Below are 21,422 nucleotides of genomic sequence, written 5' to 3'. Positions count from 1 at the left end.
CATCATATATCACACACACACGTATATATATAGAAAGCAAAGCTCTCCGTCTGTGTCCAAACCAAAAGATGTTATGCCTTTGTGCAGTTGTGGTTGCGGTGAGTCGGATTGAATTTTGCAATTTCTAAAAATATAAATGAATTCATATTTTAATATAAAATTTGATCCGAATGGTACATGAATGGCGATGGAAGCCCATAGTCATCGAAGAGAGATGCCCCGCGGAACCAGTTTCAGTAATTTCAATCATTCAAATTTAGAACGGATGGCTGAGATAATATTTTTGTTTTTTAAAAAATATTTTCTTTTTAATAAGTACATTATCCAAAATGAATACAATCCCTCAAGTGTAAGTGTTTTAAAAAATAAATTTTTTATTTAAAAAGCACTAGTTGAAAATTTTAAATCTAGACTATTAAAATTGATTTTGAATAGTTTAGATTTCATCATAATTATGAGCATTATGATGCTCATCATTGTAATGAACACTAACTGGTTCCATGGCCGGAGCTTACGATTTCATTTAAACCTAAATATTGTTATTAGGATGCCACAGATAAATTATTTATGCTGCAACGTTAACTGGATTTACTGGACAAACCACCATCTGGAGAGGATTATTTGGTTCGGATGTGAGGACACTAAATTAAATTACTCCTTTATATTCTTGATATAAGTTTCAAATAACTAATTTCTATATAATAAATAGATTAGAAATATATTTTTGTTTCCAAATATGCTCTTATAATAAATGAAAAAAAAAAGAATGAAAGAGAATATGTAGGGAAGTGTGATAAAAAAAATTATGACAAAGGAGAGGGAACAAATAATTAAAAGCAAAATTGAAAAAAATGAATTAAATGTCTAGATAAGACAAATCTAAATTGAAGCTTATAAAATGTACCCTACCTCTTTCCAAATTTAAAACTTTTAAATAGGATCAGAGGGAGCATTTTCTTTTATTTTCATATTTTCACTTTGATTTCACTTTCTAATTATCACAACATCCTATAAATTGCATGGGGATATAACTCTAGTTATTTTTTTTACAAACATAGTTATCTTTCTATTTTTTTTTTTTGTATGCACCAGGGTATCCATTAAAGTGAGCACGATGACTAATCCCTCGGGTACTGTCAACCCATGATGGGAGTGACTCTCTCAGGCACGCTTGCTCCATTCCCATCCCTCCAGGAATCGAACTCCAGAGGCGATGGTTAAGGGAAAACGACTCCTTTACTAGTCGTGCCAACATGCGTTGGTAGTTATCTTTTTATTAATGTTGATAAAAAGAATTAGCTTTTTTCACTGCACTTAACCCGGTGGGTAACTCTAGTTAATGTTGACACTGATACTGTAATTGGTGGTTGTCGAAATGACCTTGAGGATCGGAGCCCATATCTGCTATATGGTAGTAAATTAAACATTAACTTCCAATAAACCATTCTGCTTCGTCCGGACTATAGGTTATACATATAGATGATTGTAAAAATTAACCAAGTAAAGCAAAAATACAAAGTTTGACATAATATTTTCATTCGTTCTTCTTCTTATTTTATTTAAATCTGCAAATAATTTACTGTCTTATTGTATCTTTCTCCCCAAAAAAGCAGAGCTTATAGTTGTATTTGACGCTGAAAATCTGATCGCTTAGACATGCATTACACATAATCAGTTTCGGTGAGCTGATTGCAACAATAAATATCATAATACTCATCAAATTTCAATGATTCAAATTTAATAGATGCCAAGATTTAAGCTTTTTATTTTTGTCAAAAGATATTTTTTAATAGGTAGATAATTCAAAATAAATATAATTTTTTAATTGTAGGTTTTTAAAAATAAATTTTTATTAAAAAATTGTTAAATTTTAAATATAGACCATTGAAATTATATTTAAATAGCATAAAATTCATTACGACGACAAATACCGAAGCTAGCTGCTGTATTGCACGCAACTCTTTCTTATTGCCAAATCAAATGCATCGCGTATTGTCAGATTGAGCTAAAAGACAAACCTGATCATTGGTCCACCGTAATAAATACAAGTAACAAAATATCAGCAACTTGCATTGAATTGGGAGCACAACGTGAATTTTCTAGTTCCAATTATTTTGTCTATATAGAGTTCTTATAGCCACATCGTACATCTATCGAAGCAAAAAGCTCCGGATCCGTTTGTGGCCAAACCAAAAATGCTGGGTTGTGTGCAAGTAATTGCTGGTTTTGCAGCATTTATCACTCTCTTTTATCATCTTCATCGAAGCCGATGTTGCAGAGACCCCCTCTTACCGGATTGGCCTCTATTAGGAATGTTGCCGCCAGTTCTCATAAATCTGTGGCAGATTCATGACTACGCAACTCAAGTTCTGCGAAGAAACGGAGGTACTGGTAATTTCCTCGGACCTTGGTTTACTGGAATGAACTATTTGGTGACGTGCGACCCAATGAACGTGCATCACATGATGAGCAAGAATTTCGCCAACTACATTAAAGGGCCCGAGTTTCGTGAGATTTTTGAAGCTTTTGGCGATGGGATTTTCACTGCGGATTCAGATGCATGGAAATACCACAGGACGCTCCTCCATTCGTTGTTTAAAAACCTTTGATTATTGTGTGACTACTATAATTTTTTTTTTGGGGTAAATAAGAGAAAGGATATGATAACAAAGGGGGTTCTTTTAAAGCGCTGGATAAAGCGGCATAGAATTCAGTACTCCTTTTGAGTTTTGAGTACGGTGGCTAAGGTGGAAACAGGCCAGGCTTTGTTCTTAACAGGCCAGGCCTGTTTTGGAGTTTATTGGCCAGAGCCTGGCCTGTGGCCTGTTACAGGCTTATTTTTCAGCCTGAGTCTGGCCTGTGTAAAGGCCTGGCCTGGCCTGAAACCTGTTAAAAGGCCTGTATTTTTAAAAAATTTAAATTATAATTATTATTTTTTTAAAAAGTTAAGATTAAAAAAACGTACATAATAATTAAATTTTTAGTCTTGTCTTTTATTTAAATTTTAGTATCATAAGTACTATTTTAAATCTTAATTATAATTTATAAGAATGTTATTAAAAACTAATTGTAATTATATGTTAAAATTTGGAATAAGACTACGTTTAAGTACACAAAAAATTAAAATTAAGACAAATAAATAAAGAGGAAAAAAAATACTAATTTTATAATGAATAAAGAGGATATCATACTTAAATTAACATAATACATAAGTTAGTTAATTTATCATTCTTGGAATAAAATTTTTCTTTCCTATTTTTTTTTATATTTTTAAGATTTAAAAATCACATTATTTATTAATATTATTATTTTAAATTATATTTTTATCTTCACTTGTCATTTAAACTTCAAAATCTAAGAAAAGATTAAGCTATTAACTATATATTAAAATTAAAAAATAAATTAAAAAAGCACATTAACAATAATAGCATTAATTAATTTTTTTATATATTATAATTATAAATTCCTAATAGGCCCAGGCTGGCCTAACAGGCTTTTTAAAAAGCCTAAGCCTGGCCTGTTTAACTAAACAGGCCTTCAAACAGGCCTGAGCCTGTCTTTTTTAGGAAACAGGCCAGGCCAGGCCAGGCCATAAGCCTCTGACAGGCCGCCTGGCCTGTTTCCACCTCTAATGGTGGCCAAAAAAGGTAGAGTTTCAATTTTCAAGTTTTGAAACAGCAATGTAATAATTAGAGTTTGTCCCCATTGCTGGATCAATTACAATAATAATAATAATAAGTGGTGAGAAATTAAAGGGAATTTGTTTTCATGAAGAGGACGATTAATATCGGATTCTAAACTGTGCAGCAACAAAACAAATGACACAAGTACGCCCCACAAGAGATCAGAACAAAAGAGTCAATTATGACATTCAGACAAATAAACGACGACAAGCCAGCCTAGCTATCTAGATCTTACGGTGTACTTGAAGACCTCCCCACAGCGCCATCAATAATACAATAGCAGCATGCTGGATGATGACAACTACAACAGAACCAATTCATTATCACGAAGAGCCTGGTGGGACATCATTTGGCACGACAAACATGATGGCTACTTGTGAGAGGGATAATCTCTAACATCATTTTGTATGTGTTTAGTTTGATCATAACAAAACAAAACTTCTTTTATACTACCATATGTTTATTTCAAAAACTGTTTACAAGTCAATCAACACCGGGTGGGGCCCACTTCAGCTTGATCACATCTAATTAATAAGCTCGCTTCCCTGTTGTTTGGGAATTTAACTTGATAATATGTAATAAAAAATATATAATTGTCTAAACTTAAAAGAAAAAAACAAAGAAAAGGTGGGGACTCGCGCGCGGAGAAAAATCTAACCGAAACAAATGAAAATTATTTAATTACAAAGTATATCGTCAAAATATTAATTAATAAGAACCAGTCGTCTAGGTCCATTATCCAGATACTTATGAGGTGATGGGTGTTGGAAATAAAAGCACCCTATGTCCCTTGAGCCTGTCTCTGCCTAGCTTCAAGGGGGAAAAAAATCAATAGATTCGTTGGACGAATTTGTGGACCGTGCTGATGATGAAAAAGACACAGGGCAATTTTTTATTTTGCGTTTCTACTTTATATGTTTATTAATACTTATTTTACTTTAAATTCATTCATATTTATAAATTAGATCCATGTAAAGAATATTTTTCTGGGAATGAGACCGATATGAAGTCAGATCTTTCAAAGAATTGGCCATCGGAATATTTCAATGGCGATTTACAGTGTACAAAATAAATAAGTAAAAAAATTTTTGTTTTGAGTTATATAAACATACTTATGATAAATAACCCTGATCGAGCACTCAAGCATCAGCTTCTAGGCAAAAGTGTTGATCCACAGTCCTCAGGATCACGTTACGAAGAAGTTGGTGGGAAATTGAGAAAGCAAACGAGAACAAAACATTTCATGCAAAACGAACAAAAGTAGTGGCAGGTATAAATTTAGTATAGTCTGCAACTGCTGCCAAAAAACTTGCCACTACAACCCTCAATGTATATAAATCATACATGCTTTCTTAGGCCTCTTGTTCATTATTCCTCAGCAGAATCTGAAAGGAGGCATGTTCCATCAAAGAATCAGAAAGTTCGCTCAACCAAATCCTCTCAGGTCTTCACAAGCTTCATCCCTCGGATGAGACCTTGTGCTCATATTTCTGCAAGGAGGAGCAGAGAAAGCAGAAACTAGCGGCTAAATCTCAATCTTCAAGCCCGGAACTTGTATGTGAGCAAGGCTCCAAACCCCAGTTCACTTGCTTCTAGTTATGCTCTTGTTCTAGACCTAAAAAAGAGTTGACAGGCTCTCTCAACTGAATTGTAACCTATGCTTACTCTCTGCCTCTCTACCTACAAGTTTTTTTTTTTGGGGGGGTTCCTAATGTGACAATGGTACGATCTAAACTGGTCTCCCATTATTTTATATCACAACCTAGAACTGTTTCAAAGTAACAAGAAAGACTGCTGAACAGTTTAATTTATCTGGGAAAGCTGAAATGTAAGGCTTTTTGACCAAAATACTATGCACAGTAAATAATATTACTCAGATGTTACCGAATGAAAATTATTTACATAAATACTACATCCAAGCTCGTTCTTTGAAAGATCAAGTTTGGAAAAATGAAGAACTTGTTCTTTGCAAGAACGAGTTCTTCGTCGTTTTTAAAATTTTTTTATTTTTATGAAAAAGGTGCCAGGCTACTCCTGCCACCTATTTAAATAGCTTACCATTTATCTCTCTCTCTCCATTCTTCTTTAAAAGCCTCCCCTCACTCCCTGTACTTTTCTTCCCAATTGAGATCCACATGCATAATATCATATTGCTATTTTTAATACTTATACACAGTATCCCTCTAGTCCTATTGAGATTTAATTAACTAATTTAAACAGGTTAAAAATATTAATTAAATTAATTAATAAGATATATTTTTATTTAAAATACTCTGAGCATGTTTTTTAATTTTCTCCTATTTAATTATTGTTGAGAAAATATTAATAAGATTAATTTGAGAAAAAAATTGATAAACATGTAAAATAGGTTTTATATATATTGCTAATATTGATTCTCTAATTAGCTCATATATTAAGGACCGGAAGAATATAATTTATGCAAAAACTAAATTTAAACAAAACAATTTATGCAAAAACTAAAATTAAATAAAACAATTTATGCAAAAAATAAAATTAAATAAAATAATAATAATTTATTATCAGACAGTTGATATTGGGTTTATATATAAAACTTATTTTATATGTTTATCAATTTTTTTTAAATTAATCCTATTAATATATCCCCAACAATAATTAGGTAGGAGAAGGAAGGAGAAAATTAAGAAATATGCTTAGAGTATTTTAAATAAAAATATATCATATTAATTAATTTAATTAATATTCTTAATCTATTTAAATTTGTTAATTAAATCTCAATAAGACGGGAGGAGTACTGTGTATAAGTATTAAAAATGGTAATATGATATTATGCACGTGGATCTCCACGGATTAGGAAAAAAAGTGCAGGGAGTGGGGGAGGCTTTTAAAGAAAAATGGAGAGAGAGATAAATGGTAGGCTATTTAAATAGGTGGCAGGAGTAGCCTGGCACCATTTTTTATGAAAAAAAAATTTTAAAAAAATGATGAGGAAGTTTTTTATTTTTCCAAACTTCATCTCTCAAGGAACGAGTTTGGATGTAGTATTTCTGTATTTATATAAATAATTTTCATTCTGTAACATCTGAGTAATATTATTTGCTGTGCGTAGTGTTTTGGTCAAAAAGCCGAGAAAGTAATCACCCTCGGCTAGCCCTGGGCTTTTAAACGGATGGAGGGAGACTGAAAACTCAATAACTAAGAAGTCAGATTCAGTACTTATTATTTATGAATACTCTAAACTCATCAAATCTGGACTATTTATATTTGATTTAACTATCCATATTTAAAATTCTTAAAGATTATTTTTAAATAAAAAACTATTTTTTTTAAAAATGATAGTTCAAAGATTATTTTTATTTTAAATTCTATATATACTAAAATAATTATTTTGAACAAATAAAAATAAAAAAGAAATCAAATTCAAACCATCCATATGAGATATAAAGGGTCCAGATTTGATGAGTTTAGAATGTTCATCATTGCAATGAGCACCGAAATTGGATCCAACAACTAACGTCCGCTTCTTTTGTGACGTGAGTTAAACCAAAAAAAGAAAAATAGGGAAAAAAATATACAAGGAAATAAAGTAATGGGCGTGCCTAACGGAGATCAACACCCATAAGCATATCTTCATTCAGCATTTAGAAGCAATCATAAAGGAACGCCAAACTCCAGGCATCAGTTTCATTTTACAGAAGTGCAATCCATGAGATGAAAGCCAATGACTTCGTGAAGGGCATGGAAAGAAGAATGAGAGAGACAATTCATCCCCAAAATCAATACATGTTTTCCGGGGCAATACATGCAACTCATTCGGCTACGAGAACTGCATTAGACATCAACTAATCTTCAAACGTTACAATGTACTCTTTCGATCCTTAATATAAGACTTATTTAACTAATTTAATTAGATTAAGGAAGTTAGGTAAATTAGTTAATTATAAGATATGTGACACATTTTTCCTAAAACACCATAATCATCTTTCTTAATACCTCCTCTTCCTCTTTTACTTGATTATAATTGATAGAGTATCTATGGGCTAATTTAAAGAAAATTGATAAATATGAAAAATAGGTCTTAAATTTAGAACCTAAACTAACTTAACAATTGGGTTCTATATTAAAGATAGAAAAAACATTTGAGATTTCATTAATGCCCCGCTTGGTGAGTTGGAACTGAGGCTGGAGAAATGGAAGTGGAAGTGGAATCAATGTTTTGAGATGTTTGGTACGTGGGAACCGGGTTCCCCATGGAACTCAGTTCCATCAAAATCGATGGAACCGGGTTCCATGCCTTACCCTATGGAAAGAACCGTTATACTTTTCTGCCCCTCCTTTCTTCTCCTTTCATTCTCACCGACCCTTCACCAGCAACCACGGTCCTCCACTAGTTGCGGGTGGCGACACTCCTCCACCATGATGGCCGACAACGGTGACGCTCCTCCGTCTCAGATCTGATGATGGCACTGACGCTGCTCCACCTCCTCCTCCATATCAGCTTCTTCTCCACCAATGAGGTTGTCTTCATCGTCCTTCTCATGTTTCACCGCACTGTTCCCTCAAATCCTTCCACTGATCTGTCAACCACAGTCGGTGATGATGCCTACTCAAAGACGACAATGCAAAACTCGCCGATGCTGTAATTTCAGAACCTAGAAAAATTTGAAGCAGACATTCAGAGGAAGAACGGCAAGCCCTTTTGGGCTGCAAATGGTCGACTGTTCTTTGGCATTTTTTATGATTTCTATTAACTAGTTGACTAGTTGATGATTTTGGGAATTCTGTTGCCTGGGGTGATTGTTCTTGGTTCGATAGATGGTACCGGGAAGGGGAGAATTCCCCCCCCCCCCAAGGGCATTTGAGTATTATTAGTACATATTTTAATTAAAGTTTATATCCCACTTTCATGTTCATACTAAACAAATTTTTAACCCTAATTCTACTTCCAGTTCTACTTCCAATTCTACTAAAAACTCTTCCATCATGCCAAACGGCCATAAAAGAATCCAATCTTACCAACACATTCTGAAAAAACTTACGACGTAGTTGTTCTCATTGTAGACATTAACATCTTGACAGGCTTATCTCACAAGTTACATTCTTCATTTTACAAATCATTAGAGATTAGAGGTATGCATTGAGAATCAGGTCCACATTCTTTAATTTATACAAGGGAACTACAGAAAGCTTCACAAAGACAAGCTCAGAAGTCAAAAGAAAGGAGTAAATAAAGAATCGAAACAAAGAGAATAAATGAATTATTCATGTAAGACTATTACATAATGCACAGTTAACGTTCACACTATCGAGCTGCTTCTGCCGCCGTGAGATTTATTGATCCAACAGCAAACAGCTACATCCACAACACAACATACAGGAAAGTCAAAATAAGAGATTCCACGTAACATGGCTTTAACAACAAATTAGGAATAATTAGAGTTTAATTAAATCAGTCAAAGCTCTCTCTAAAAGCCTAAAGCAGTCCCCAAATATAAACAACCACACCAAAGCAGTTAGAACCCCAAAATAGGGAAGGAGATAAAAAAAAAAAAAAAAAAAAAAAAGTAATGTAGGAGGAAATCAAGTGCGCGCTTATGCGCTATCATGTCACAAAATTTTTTTAAGGTTACCAGAGAGTTCAACAAAATCTCAAAATTAAGTTATAAGATGACTTCCAACCTGATTTTATCTGTTGGAGCCCAGCGCTTCCAACAAACCACGGCAATTCAACCAGGAGGTCTTTAGCACTGGGGGACCGGACGCCACTAGGGGCTGCATATCAGTTCATTAAAGAAAAACAGGTATGAGTATAACTTACCTTAAAATTTTTGCAAGGGTCAAACTAAAATTGCAATCACGAATGTAATATCTGATCTTCAGCGCATTCTGGAATCTCAGAATCTTTGGTATGTTCTATAGCATTAGTAGATTCAGGGATAGGACTACCATATGATGAACGATTTGGTAACTTACTATCATATTCCTTTTGTTTAGGTTCAACCAAACTTGATACTCGAGCATTCTCATCAGAGAAGGAACACACGTTATCATCACTTCTTTTCACAACAAGATCTGCTGCTCCTACTTTAGCAAGTGCTGACTTCTCTAGCAAGGAATTTTCAGCATCACCGCTTTTCTCCTCAGACCCAAAACTCTCTGCCTTAACTGATTTATTGGTCTCCTTGCATGTTCTATAGTATTTTCAGTAATCAAGTTTTCAGATGCTTATGGAGAAGAATGTTCGAAAGAAGGTGGAGAGTCTCTTTCTTCTTCTTGATCATGTAGAAAGGAAAGGGATTGAAGTGGACCTGCAAGACGTGTTCAATCGATTCAATTTTGCGTTGTTTGCTCCAATATCTTAGGATATGACCCAGAAAGCCTTGCCATTGATTTCCCCAGAGTTATGTGTGAGAGGACTTGCTTTTACTGAAGCGGAGGAGTTTATATTCTACAGGCGCACAGTACCTAAAAGCCTTTGGAAGCTTCAGAGATGGCTTAAAATTGGATCAGAGAAGGAAATGGCCCTAGCATGTGAGGTTCTTGACCGATTCCTCTACGGAAGTAGAGCATCAAAGAGAGAAAAGATCAGCAAAGAGAACGAAAAAGATAAAGAAAACGATGATGACTTGTTGACATGTATGATGAGGAAGGAAGAAGGAAAAGAACAAGCGAATGACAAGTTTCTGAGAATTGTTTCAGATTTCACTATAGTGATTAGCACCATGATGCTCATCATCGGTATGAACACTGAAACTGGTTTTAGAAACTAGAGCTTAAAACTTCATTCAAATATACACTTCTAGTCTTATTTATATATAAGTCATTTTTTGTATGTTTCGTAAAAATCAATAAAAATCTTAAATTTTATTAACTCTCATTTAAAATTTAACAATTGTTCAACTTTATTCATATTTAATATACATTATATCTCATATAAAACAAAGTCAGCATAGTACAATAACAAATGAATGGTAAAATTGTGCATTTATATAAAAAATTTATCTTAATACGCTATAAATATGATTAAAAAATATCTTCTCTCTCTACTCTATAAATATATAGTACAAGAGGAGTAATAGTTAACGTTGTCATTAGGATAATTTGCCATTGATAAATTACGTTTGTTGCAACATTAACTGGATTTACTAAACAAATTACCATCTGGAGGATTATTTGGTTCGGATGTGGGTACATTAAATTCAGTTACTCCCTTCCATTCTTATTATAAGCTTCATATAACTAATTCACCAATAATGAACAATTAGTTAAAATTAATAAATAGGTTAGAAATATATTTTTGTTTTCAAATATGCCCCTATAATAAATGAGAAAACGAATAAAAGAGAATATGTGAAAAAATGTGATAAGAGAGGTTATGACGAAAGAGAGAGAATAAATAATTAAAGGCAAAATTAAAAAATATATATTAAATGTTAAGATAAATCCAAATTAAAACTTATAAAATGAATCATATCCCTTTCCAAATTTGAAGCTTATATATAGGATTATAAGGAGTATTTTCTTTAATTTTTTATATTTTTACTTTGATTTCACTTCCTAATTACCACAACATCCTATAAATTGCATGGGGATTTAACTCTAATCCAGTTCGAGACATCAACACGAGGGATTGGCTTTTTTCGCTGGACTTAGGGTGTGTTTGGATGAAACCAAACCGTGGTTTGAAAAAGTGATTCTGGATAATAGATTCTAGAGAGAATAGATTTTGTAAAAAAGTGATTCTGAGAAGTGAGAGTATTTGGATAATTGTTACCAGAAGCACTTTTTACATGTGCAAATTACTAAAAAGGGCATAAGTTAATATGACAATTATATAAGGAATAGATTTTATAATATATTTTGATTTGAAGGAATAAAATTTTAATAAAATAATTTTTACCAACATAATTAATAATATATAAGATAATATAATTAATAAATAATTAATATGTATATATATATTTTTAAATTATAAGATTAAACATGTTTATAGAAAAATAATTATTTTTTCTAATAAAAAAATATTAATTTTCTTTAAAGATTTTAAACATGAAATTCTATAATATTTTTTCCAAAAGCATGACACTCTCCAATTTTTTTCAAAAGCAAATTCAATATGTTTTTTCCAAAACCATAGTTTTGAGGTCAAAACATGGGTGTTTGGGTTATTTTTTTCCCAAACCGTGGTTTGGGGAGACACCCAAACACACCCTTAACCCCGCTGGTTAACTCTTGAGTTAATATTGATACTGATATTTTAATTGGTTGTCCAGATGACATTGAGGAGCCCATATTCTTGAAAGTCTATGGGCAAAAGCAGTTGGATTTTACTTCAGTTTTAATTAAACTAAACAAAGTTAGGTTCTCATCACCTCTGTTTCGTTCACACTAAATGCAGATAATACAAAGGAAAGGACAGGCTGATTGGATGGGTGAGATCAGAGAAATGCCACGTTGCAGATTTTTCGAGGACATAATCTTCTATATAGTAGTAAATTAAACATCAACTTCTAATAAACCATTCTGCTTCGTCTAGACTATAGGTTACACAGATAGATGATTATATTGTATTTGACTGAAAATATATACACACACATATATACCGATGATTGTAAAAATTAACTAAGTAAAGCAAAAATACAAAGTTTAACATAATATTTTCATTCGTTCTCCTTCTTTTTTTTTTTTAAAAAAATACAAACAGTTTACTGTCTTATTTTATTTTGAGTTAAGATTTATTGAGCACTCTGAAATGTTTTTTTTTAAATGCATACAAAGCTGTAAAATATTTTTAGGTGTAATTCTACCCTTTATATGTTAAAAATAGATCAATTTTACTCTCACGCCTCCCTTTGGCGGCCCTCCCTCCTATCTCCATAGCCACTAGATCCCTCAAGGTCGTCGTCATCTGATAAGAACAGTGAAAAGAGGAGCGCGAAGGCAACAAGCTCCTAGGAGCCAATATGACCAACAAAAGCTTGGCTCGTGACATTGATGCCGAAGGTGGAGGCTCGAGTGAATATCTAGAGCCGCAACGACCCGCGTCATCTTCTTCACTCAGCAGCTTTCTTGCAGATTCTTCCATCTTTGCAAGCTAAAGCAAGCTTTTGTTGTGTTCCCCTTTAAAACACATTGATGTGTGTGTGTGTGTATTTTAAATATAGTGAGTTTTTATCTTTGATGGGAATTGAAAGAGAAATTGTTTACGGTCACTTTATTTGAAAAAAATAGAGAATAAAGTTCCCCATTCCGCTTCTGTAAGTAAATACAAAACCGTCTTGACAGCCATCTGAGTTTAATGCCAACACTGGTTAATATTTGAGTAAGTTAACCAGGAAGGTATTACTCCTTTTTTCACTCCCTAAATCCTTGAGTTAATTCCCAGATTAGAGCTGTTTTACTTGGATTAATCTGGTCATAGACTAATAGAGGTTGGGTTTCGCAGAATATGCTAGTTTCTCAAATAAAATGTCCAGGTGTCCAACAATATTCTAAATAGAATTGATTCTAACAGTAGGATACCCATGCCTAGGCCAAAAAAACTGATTATGGTGAGTGAGGACTATGGAGGCCGTGTAGGAGGGAGAAGAGAGAGGATGGAAGCTTTTTGCTTGGAAAAAGAAAACCGACGTTTGAGCTGTTAGCTTAGAAGGGTAAAATTGATCTATTTTTAATACTCTTTTACTCTTTAATATAGAACCTAATTGTTAAGTTAATTTTAGTACTAAATATAAGAGCTATTTCTCATATTTATCAATTTTTTTAAAATTATTCTTTTAGATATTCTTTCAACCATAATCAAGTAAGCGAGGAAAGAAGAATATTAAAAAAAATGATTATAATGTTTTAGGAAAAACATATCATATTTCTTATAATTAATTAACTTACATAATTTTCTTAATATGATCAAATTAGTGAAATAGGTTTTATATTAAGGATCGGAGGAGCATATTTGAGTCATAATTACATCCTAAAATAATTTAAATGCTAAATGCACCTTAAAAGAACATCTTAGGGTGTCCAATGCCTTACTCAAAAAAGGCGGAGATTACAGTTATGTTTGACGCTAAAAATCTTATCCGTCCATGGAAGACATGCATTGCACATGTACAGCTCTTTCTCATTGCCAAATCAAATGCATCGCGTATTGTCAGATTTAACTAAAATTAAACCTGTTCATTGGTGCACCTTAATAAATACAAGTAACAAAATATCTGCAACTTGCATTGACTTGGGAGCACAACGTGAATCTTCTAGTTCCAATTATTGTCTATATATAATTTCTATCGCCACATCATATATCTACAGAAGCAAAAAGCTCTCGATCCGTTTGTGGCCAAACCAAAAATGCTGGGTTGTGTGCAAGTAATGGCTGGTTTTGCAGCATTTATCTTTCTCCTTTATCATCTTCATCGAAGCCGATGTGGCAGAGACCCCCTCTTACCAGATTGGCCTCTATTAGGAATGTTGCCGCCAGTTCTCGTAAATTTGTGGCAGATTCATGACTACGCAACTCAAGTTCTGCGAAGAAATGGAGGTACTGGTAATTTCCTCGGACCTTGGTTTACTGGAATGAACTATGTGGTGACCTGCGACCCCATGAACATCCATTACATGATGAGCAAGAATTTCGCCAACTACATCAAGGGGTCCGAGTTTCGTGAGATTTTTGAAGCTTTTGGGGATGGGATTTTCACTGCGGATTCAGATGCATGGAAATACCACAGGACGCTCCTCCATTCGTTGTTTAAAACCAAGAGTTTTGAGATGCTTCTGGAGAAGAATGTTCGAAAGAAGGTGGAAACAAGTCTCTTTCCTCTTCTTGATCACGTGGAAAGAAAAGGGATTGAAGTGGACCTGCAAGACGTGTTCAATCGCTTCAACTTTCAATGACTATGTGGTGATCGACCCAGAACTTCCGTTACAGAGTTGCATTTTCGTCCCAACTACATCAAGGGGTCCGAGTTTCGTGAGATTTTTGAAGCTTTTGGGGATGGGATTTTCACTGCGGATTCAGATGCATGGAAATACCACAGGACGCTCCTCCATTCGTTTGTTTAAAACCAAGAGTTTTGAGATGCTTCTGGAGAAGAATGTTCGAAAGAAGGTGGAAACAAGTCTCTTTCCTCTTCTTGATCACGTGAAAGAAAAGGGATTGAAGTGGACCTGCAAGACGTGTTCAATCGCTTCAACTTTGACGTTATTTGCTCCGTTGTTTTGGGATGAAAAGGTCATGTGGGCGACAAGTTTCTGAGAGACACTGCTTTTAACCTTTTTGTTGCAGGCAGAGATACCATAACTTCTGCTCTCACTTGGTTCTTTTGGCTTGTTGGTAACACCCCTTCTGCAGAAGCCAAGATTCTGGAAGAGATCAGAGAAGAAAAGAAGAACAACATCAAGTATATCTCCATGGAGCTCTATGTGAAGCTCTGAGACTGTACCCTCCCATACCTTTTGAGCGCAAGCAAGCAATCAAACACGACATGCTTCCTAGCGGACATGAGGTTGGTCCTGGCACAAAGATAATGTTATCTTTGTATGCAACGGGAAGATGTGAAGAAGCATGGGGAAAAGATTGCTCGGAATTCAAACCAGAGAGGTGGATCTCAGAAAAAGGAAACATAGTTCATATACCGTCATACAAGTTCATCAGCTTCAACGCAGGACCAAGGACTTGTTTGGGTAAGGACTTTATTTCATTCAAATGAAGATAGTGGCGGGTTCTATTTGAGGAATTATCAAGTTCAGGTGGTGAAGATCATCCTATTGCCCCTTCATTTTCAATAGTGCTCCTAATGAAGTACGGTCTCAAAGTTCGGATCATTAAAGGACCTGATTAATCGATTAATATATCAGGGAAGAATAAAAATAGTCAGATTAGTTTTGATGTACGTGTGCCAGTATGTGTGGAACTATTCTATGTTGCTAAGCATGTATCGGATGATGAATGAATAAGTTAATTAAGTAATGATAAAGTATAATTAAGTTGTGGAACATAGCCCAGAGATAAACTTAGAATGTTACATTTCCTTCCTTGTCTGCTACATATGATCCATTCGATCCTTCAGGTACGTGGGAGGAACCTCTTATATATTGTGTAACTACTATAATTTTTTTTTTAATTCTGATTTCTTTTGGGTAAATAAGAGAAAGTGAGAAACGATATGATAGCAAAGGGGGTTCTTTTAAAGTGCTGGATCAAGTCGCATGGAATTCAATACTCCTTTTTAGGTATAGCGCGCCCAAAAAGGTGAAGTTTCAATTTTGAAAATTGAAACATGTCTGCTACATATGATCCATTCGATCCTTCAGGTACGTGGGAGGAACCTCTTATATATTGTGTAACTACTATAATTTTTTTTTTTTAATTCTGATCTCTTTTGGGTAAATAAGAGAAAGTGAGAAACGATATGATAGCAAAGGGGGTTCTTTTAAAGTGCTGGATCAAGTCGCATGGAATTCAATACTCCTTTTTAGGTATAGCGGCCCAAAAAAGGTGAAGTTTCAATTTTGAAAATTGAAACAGCAATGTTATAATAAGAGTTTTGCCCCGTTACTGGTCAGTTACACTTGTCCACCCCAATAATAATAGTAATAATAATAATAGTGGTGAGAAATCAAAGGAGGTTTGTTTTCATGAAGAGGACGATTGATATCAGATTCTAAACCGTACTGTACCGCGACAAAACAGATGACACAAGCACGCCCCACAAAAGATCAGACCAAAAGAGTCAATTATAACATTCATCAGACAAATAAAGGACGATGACGACGACAAGGCAGCCTTGCTAGCTAGATCTTACAGTGTCCGTGAAGACCTTTCCCCCTACAAAAATAACATAATAGCAGCATTGCATGCAGGATGATGACGATTGCAACACATCCAATTCATAATTGTGAAGAGCCTGGCGGGACATCACTTGGGCTGGCGTAGCAAACTCACAAAATCACATACATGCATAAAAGACAAATCACACACACACACACAGAGGGCTATTTGTGAGAGGGATAATATCTAACATCATTTTGTATGCGTTTAGTTTAATTCTAAGCAAATCAAAACTTCTTTTATATATATTTATTTCAAAAACGGTTTATAAGTCAATCAACACCAGGTGGGGCCCACTTCAACTTGATAATATCTAATTAATAAGCCCGCTTCTCTAATGTTTGGGAATTTAACTTGATAATATCTAATAAAAAATATATAATTGTCTAAACTCAAGAAAAAAGCAAAGAAAACGTGGGGACCCACACGTGGCGAAAGATACAAATTAAAATTAGTAAAAATGGGGTTAGTTGAATGCTCAACGGGAGCCTAGCAGTCAATCAAACCCCGGGTCTACTGTCAGTTTTATTTTTTATTTTTTTTGGGGAAATGAAAGCAAATATATAACAAAACATCTGGTTAGGGCACACTAAGATATGAGAGAGAGATGACGAAGCTGTCCAACCTACAAGATTGATCCCCGTTTTGGAATTATTTATAAGTATGTTTGATGAAAATTAAAATAAATTTTTTTTAACATATTTACTTCATATTCTATAAATTATAATTGAAAAGCTATTTATCAGTTATTTCAAATGGGTTTTGAGGAATGTCTGTAAATAGTCCTACTCTTTTAGTCTTTACATTATCCTGCACCATCCACAGTCATGTAAAATACTACCTCCTGTACTTAATATTGCTCTTAATATAAGTATTTCAAAGATAATGTACCATATGTAATGATTAAATAATCTATTTAGTTTTCTTAATATTTTCGTATTAGTTAATTAGGTTTTATGTTAAGAATGTACAAAATTTAAATTTTTATGGTACGAACGTACAAAATTTAAATTAAGTCAATTTATTTTAAAATTGATTTTGTTTCCAAATATTTGTCTACTACTACTACCTCTAGTCTTAATTATAAAACCCCGTTTCTAATCTATAAATAATGTCTTATAACTGGAGGTAGTATTTATTTATTTACTTATTTTTGTAAATTTTATTTAAATTTAGTAAGATAAGTATCATCAAAATATTAATTAATAAGAACCAACCGTCTACGTCTATTATCTAGATACTTACGAGGTGATGGGTGTTGGAGATAAAAGCACCCTATCTCCCTTGAGCCTCTCTGTGCAGCTCTATTAGCGTAGCTCAGAGGGAAAATAAATTCAATGGATTAGTTGGACGAATTTATGGATTGAATTGATGATGAAAACGACATAGGGCAATTTTTTCTTTTGCGTTTCTACTTTATATGTTTATTAATAATTATTTTACTTTAAATTCAGTCATATTTATAAATTGGATCTATGTAAAGAATATTTTTCTGGAAATGAGACCCATATGAAATCAGATCTTTCAAGAATTAGCTATTGAAACCTTTCAATCGTAATTTATAGTATATAAATAAATATGTAAAAAAAAATTTTTGTTTCGACTCAAGATAAATGTACTCTGATGAAAACTCCTCAACCAAATCCTCGGATGAACCAGCTCAATATTATGAAGAAGTTGGGGGAATTGAAAAAAAACGAGGCAATTTCATGAAAATGAACAAAAATAGTTCAGTTCAGTATATATATAGTTGACTGCTGCCAAAAAATTTGCCACTCAACCACTCAGTGTATATATTATATGCTTTATTAGCTCTTTTCATTTTTTCAGGGGGTCTTCCGTCAAGATCGAAAATTGCTCCAAATCCTCATGAACCTGTCTCTTCTGCGAGCAGAAGGGGAAATTGCAAAAAACTCAATTTCAAGTAATAAGAAAGACTGCTGTATGCTATTTATACTATCGTTAAGAGCTTGTTCTAGACCCAAAAAGAGTTGACAGGCTCTCTCAACTGAATTGTAACCTATACTTACTCCCTGCCTCTCTACCTAAGCTTCTTTTTTTTTTTTGGGGGGGGGGGGGTTCCCCTAATGTGACAATGATACGATCTAAACTGGTCTTCCATTATTTTATATCACAACCTACTTCTCTCTGGCCCCCGTTTGCCGAAAAAACCGTTTCAAAAGTAAGAAAGACGCTGAACAGTTTAATTTATCTGGGAAAGCTGAAAAGTAATCATCCTCTGCTAGCCCTGGACTTTTAAATGGATGGAGAGAGACTGAAAACTCAATAACTAACGTCCGCTTCTTTTGTGATGAGTTAAATCAAAAAAAGAAAAACAGGGAAAAAAATATACAAGGACATCAAGTAATGGGCGTGCCTAGCGGAGATCAACACCCATAGGTATCTTCATTCAGCAATTAGAAACAATCATAAAGGAATGCCAAACTCCAGGCATCAGTTTCATTTCACAGAAATGCAATCCATGAGATGAAAGCAAATGACTTCACGAAGGGCATGGAAAGAAGAATGACAGAACCAATTCATTCCAAAATCAATCCTGTTTTTCTGGGTAATACATGCAACTCATTCAGTTAAAAGAACTGCATTAAACATCAACTAATCTTCTGATGTTACAATATATTTGAGATTTCATTAAAAGAATCCAATCTTACCAACACATTCTGAAAAAACTTACGACGTAGTTGTTCTCATTGTAGACATTAACATCTTGACAGGTTTATCTCACAAGTTACATTCTTCATTTTCCAAATCATTAGAGATTAGAGGTATGCATTGAGAATCAGGTCCACATTCTTTAATTTATACAAGGGAACTACAGAAAGCATCACAAAGACAAGCTCAGAAGTCAAAAGAAAGGAGTAAATAGAGAATGGAAACAAAGAAATAAATGAATTATTCATTTAAGACTATTACATAATGCACAGTTAATGTTCACACTATCGAGCTGCTTCTGCCGCCGTGAGATTTATTGATCCAACAGCAAACAGCTACATCCACAAAGCAACATACAGGAAAGTCAAAATAAGAGATTCCACGTAAGATGACTTTAACAATCAAATTAGGAATAATTAGAGTTTAATAAAATCAGTCAAACCTCTCTCTAAAAGCCTAAAGCGGTCACAAAACATAAACAACCTGATTTTTTTAAGGCAACCAGAGAGTTCAACAAAAGCTCAAAATTAAGTTATAAGATGACTTCCAACCTGATTTTATCTGCTGGAGCCCAGCGCTTCAAACAAACCACAGCAATTCAACCAGGAGGTCTTTTGCACTGGGGGACCGGACGCTACTAAGGGCTGCATATCAGTTTATTAAAGAAAAACAGGTATGAGTATAACTTGCCTTAAAATATTTGCAAGGGTCAAATTAAAATTGCAATCACGAATGTAATACCTGATCTTCAGCACATTCTGGAATCTCAGAATCTTTGGTGTGTTCTATAGCATTAGTAGATTCAGGGATAAGACTACCATATGATGAACAATTTGGTAACTTACTATCATATTCCTTCTGTTTAGGTTCCACCAAACTTGATACTCGAGCATTCTCATCAGAGAAGGAACATACTTTATCATCACTTCTTTTTATAACAAGATCTGCTGCTCCTACTTTAGCAAGTGCTGCCTTCTCTAGCACGGAACTTTCAGTATCACCGCTTTTCTCCTCAGACCCAAAACTCTCTGCCTGAACTGATTTATTGGTCTCCTTGTATGTTCTATTTTCGGTAATCAAAGTCATTTGGGCTGGTGCAGGTTCAGAGGATTTACCCAAATACTCAGATGTTGTTGCCTCTAGTATTGAATTACAGGATTTAAAATCCGAGTCCTTCTCAGATGGGGACCCGGGGGTTTGAAGTAGCATTGGCATTTTCTTCCTGTGATTTGATTCTCCAGCAGACTCAGCGTACTCAATGTTATCATGTTTGCTACCATAACTCTCCTCAGATTTCAACTCCCTGTCGATTTTAACGACAGTATATCCTCCTGTGTTTTAATCAACCCAACGCTCTCAAAATCACTAACCTCACCAGCATCGCTTCGCTCATCTTGGGACTTCAAATCATCACTTCCTGACATTTTAATCGAATCAAACAGGCCAATATGAAGAAAAACAGCCACGTTAACAGATACTTAGCACACCAATTTGCCAAAATACAATCAATCATTAAGTTCAAGGGTATATGTGTCTGCTAGCTAAAGGGTAAATGCTAAAGTGGTAAACAGGGCATATACATGGCAAAACAGAAGAAATGACAGATACACAAATACCTAATTAACCAAACAGGCGAGTTAAAAAAAAGGCAAAAAACACAAATAATCAATAATTGAAAAGCATGAATGCATGATTGCTTGCCAGTTGTGCATGCATTGATAAAGGCTAACACTACATCGGATGGAGGGTAAAGTACCTTGTTGGCCGTCACTTGAGGGGTTGATATTAGCCTCCTTTACCTTCTTTTTCCTGGCAGCTTTTCTTCTCTTTGAAGCTGATGGCATGATTGGGGTTTGTAGCTGAAAAATGAGACACCGCAGATCGTGGGGTGTTTCCCTTCCGTCTCAATACTTGGAACCCTGAGTATCTCTCTCACTTTTCGTGTCGGAGAAAATAAGATTAAGAATGAGAATTTTTGTGCTAATATTTCAAAAGGACATGGATCCACATAAAGATGCTTTCTGAGAATTGCAAGAGCCACACCAGTGTATCAATGAGTGAATGCAATTCCTATCATCGTCGCGCTCGTTGGAGAAGTAATAAATGGAGCGAGAAGAGGACGTAGTGGGTTTGCGTTAAAGTTTCATACTTTCATAATATACTCGCCAGAGGGGGAATGGCCGAATGGGAAAGAATGATGATAGGAAGGAGATGAAGGCAATGGCGGAGGGAATATTTGTTTGTTTGTTAGTTTGTTT

The 21,422-nt window shown here is 34.3% G+C and overlaps 1 long non-coding RNA gene and 2 pseudogenes across 1 annotated transcript; 1 reads left to right on the top strand and 2 right to left on the bottom strand.

Annotated features, from left to right (window-relative positions):
* The first annotated feature begins 2,171 nt into the window (after window positions 1–2,171).
* Window positions 2,172–15,391, top strand: LOC114722912 (noroxomaritidine synthase-like; annotated as a pseudogene).
* On the bottom strand, window positions 4,805–9,017 carry LOC114722890 (uncharacterized). Its single transcript, XR_003738191.1, has 3 exons — window positions 8,942–9,017; window positions 8,679–8,839; window positions 4,805–5,173 (listed from the first exon to the last, which is right to left on the bottom strand). It is a non-coding gene; the product is annotated as an uncharacterized LOC114722890 (long non-coding RNA).
* A 3,836-nt stretch (window positions 15,392–19,227) lies between the features above and the next one.
* Window positions 19,228–21,407, bottom strand: LOC114722889 (uncharacterized; annotated as a pseudogene).
* Between the last annotated feature and the right edge of the window lie 15 nt (window positions 21,408–21,422).

This window comes from Neltuma alba, unplaced genomic scaffold (genome assembly GCF_004799145.2).
Source record: "Neltuma alba isolate B1F8T4 unplaced genomic scaffold, ASM479914v2 tig00012116_pilon, whole genome shotgun sequence".
NCBI lineage: Eukaryota > Viridiplantae > Streptophyta > Magnoliopsida > Fabales > Fabaceae > Neltuma > Neltuma alba.
The sequence above is the reverse complement of the archived record's forward strand: the minus strand, read 5'-3'. Positions and strand labels throughout refer to the sequence as shown.